The following is a 2,840-nucleotide window of genomic DNA, read 5'->3' as shown; positions in this document are numbered from 1 at the left end:
AAGACCTCTACCAGTGTGTACCTGGGCCACTCTCAGTGCACCTTAACAACAAGCAACCCAAGACATTTGCATAAGCTTGCCGCATCGCTGACGACTGGGAAACGTTCCACCCGTCTCACAGCACCTCACACCAGCGCATAGTGCCACCAAATCAGCTCTCTGGATCCACACGGCCAAAGGACGCCCACCAAGGACACCTAAGGACTTGCAACGTTTGCAAGAAAGGGGGTCACCTCGCAGCAGAGTGCCACCACAAACCTCCTCAGAACCCTCCTAGGCCACCAAATGGTGCCACAGCCTCCTCTCAAGACCAGTCAGATGCCTTACGGAGACCAGCCCAGCAGAGGGGCTCCTGCAGAGCCTGTGGGGCTGCAGGGCACTACTCCCCCGGATATCCCGGGTGCCCCAAGCATGTGCCTTCGACCAGGCACGTCCACCTGATCAGTGCCACAACCTCCTCGGCCGTTATGCCCGAGTCCAGGTCTCACCCTGAGCGGGTGTGGACCACTTCAGTCACAGTGGCACCCCTGGATGGCTCTACCCTACCCGTGACTCTGCCAGTTACGGTAGATACCGGCTCCGATCTGTGTCTCATAGACCGGGACCAAGTGCCAGCCAGTGCCACAGTCGACGAGCACATCAGGTGGGCCATGACTTGGGTTGAAGGGCAGTCCAAGACCGTTCCCACAGTCGTCCTGCAGGTCACCACTCCTTGGTGCACCAAACCTCACCGCCTAGGCGTAGTACGTACAATTCGTCATGGAGTAGGTTTCCTATTGGGATGGGACCTCCTCTGGGGATGTCCCTTCCCCACACCACTCCAGGCCCAAGCTACCTCTCCACATCAAATCACTGCCAGAGAGGACGCTTCACCTGTGCCAGAGCACACTGCCAGCCTTGGTGACTCCACAGATTCGCAACCTGTGGGGCCATCTCGGCCTTACCGTCCAGTGCCACAGAAGAAGTTCTCAAACCAGTTCTGCCGAGACTGTGGCCGCAAGGGTCACATGTCTGCCAACTACGGAGGGTGCGAGAATTACAATATTCCTGCCATCGCAATGGCAGTTACCAATCCTTCTTTACTAGGACCCCCAGCTCAGGGCCCTATAACCGTCGAACCCCTCTAAGGTCATTATCCACCAAGCCACGTCAGAGCCTTTGACGACTCCAGCACTCAAATCTCCCTGATACGAGAAGATCAAATTCCCCGAGGGGCTACCGTCGATAGACAGCAACTGATCATGATTGAAGGCATCAATCATAGTAAGATGATCCTTCCCACCATCCAATTGAGAGTCGCACGACCTCACCTTACCAAGGTATGTACACTTGCAGTTGCAAGCTACCTTCCAGGAGGTTACGACCTCCTCGTAGGGCAAGACCTGAAGTCTCCCATTACCAAGGGCCCGCTGAGAGGTATTGCACCTCCGGTACCCGTAACAGGTCCAGTCGACCTCAACACTATGCCAGTGCCACTTTGCAGCACCGAGCAGTGCCAAGCTCCGTCCAGCCTGGACGTAGAGCCACCACAGAACTTGACCTCTGTGCCTGGCCCCGAGCTAGCGCCGGCGCCTAACCTTATCAAGGATCCTCCTACAGGAGATCCTCCAATAGGCATGGAGCTTACCGCAGCCCATGGCCAATTCCCAGTCCATGATTCTTCTTCGGCCTCACCTCTGTCGCCCGAGGATGAACCTCCGGTAGACCTCACCTTTACGCCTCCTCTGGCTGACCAGGAACTGCCCGACAAGGAGTCAGCCTGGAGTTTTCCCCTTACGACGGTTGTCGCAGCAGCCGAAGTGAGGGCCTCCCCTGCAGTAGGTTCCACCTCTACGACGGTTGCTGCAGATACCGAAGTAGGGTGTTCTCCTGCATTCCCTCAGGCTACCACTGCCTCTGCTCCTGACGGCATTTCTGGCCTTACCCCAGAGTTGGTCGCCTTTCCGTCTATTTTTTTTTCCTATAGGACTGGGTATAGGCCAGGTCCTGGAGGAATAAGAAGAAGAAGAAGAAGGGACATAACAAATCACTACACTAACCAAAGAGCCACATGCTCTCCTTGACACCTGTGCTGAGGTACAGTGTCACATTCATTTGCAGAGTGATCCTGGCACCTACCCAGAGAAGGTAGCCAGCCTGATCTCTGCTAGTAAAACTAACCCTCTAACCCCTAGAAATGGTAATACTAACCCTCACTTAAATATAATTACCTCATTACATTTCCATCCTGGTCCACTAATCACTCATCATCCTCATGCATCATTACCTTGCATCATGTATTTTAACAATTCAGTCGACACATCCCTGCTGTGCGTACCACACTCTGGAATGATTGCGCCTCCAATTAACTGTATTGAGTAGGTTAGGCTAATGATTTAGTACCAGGGCATGAGGGTAGTAGCAAAAAGAATTTTCAAGTAACCTTACCTAGGGGTAGAGTAGATTGTCGTCACAGGCGACCAGTAGTTATCACTTAGGCTAGACTACATTAACCCAATAAGTTAGTACACTTAGCATCTCCACCTATAAGTTAGGTAGGCCACTGTAGTTAGCTGTATCGCTGCTCTAAAAACTTCAGTTAGAGTAGGAGAACTGGGTAGTCAAGACAATCAACTTATTTAAGCTAGGGCCTTCGTGCCCGAAAGGGAGTGAATGCCTTCTTAACAGGGGGAGCTGCTACGTTTATTGATCTCCTCGTCTACCCAGCATTTAGTTAATTATTTTGATTTGTAAAACGGCAGCCATATTCCTCCAAATATCAGCTGATTTAGGCGGGAAACCAAAGCTAGCCAGCCAGAGATAGGAATTTCCTGCCTAGAAGGGGGAAAATAGACTTGTCA

This window comes from Macrobrachium nipponense, chromosome 15 (assembly GCF_015104395.2).
Source record: "Macrobrachium nipponense isolate FS-2020 chromosome 15, ASM1510439v2, whole genome shotgun sequence".
In the NCBI taxonomy this organism is placed as follows: Eukaryota; Metazoa; Arthropoda; class Malacostraca; order Decapoda; family Palaemonidae; genus Macrobrachium; species Macrobrachium nipponense.
This window is presented reverse-complemented; position numbering follows the sequence as displayed.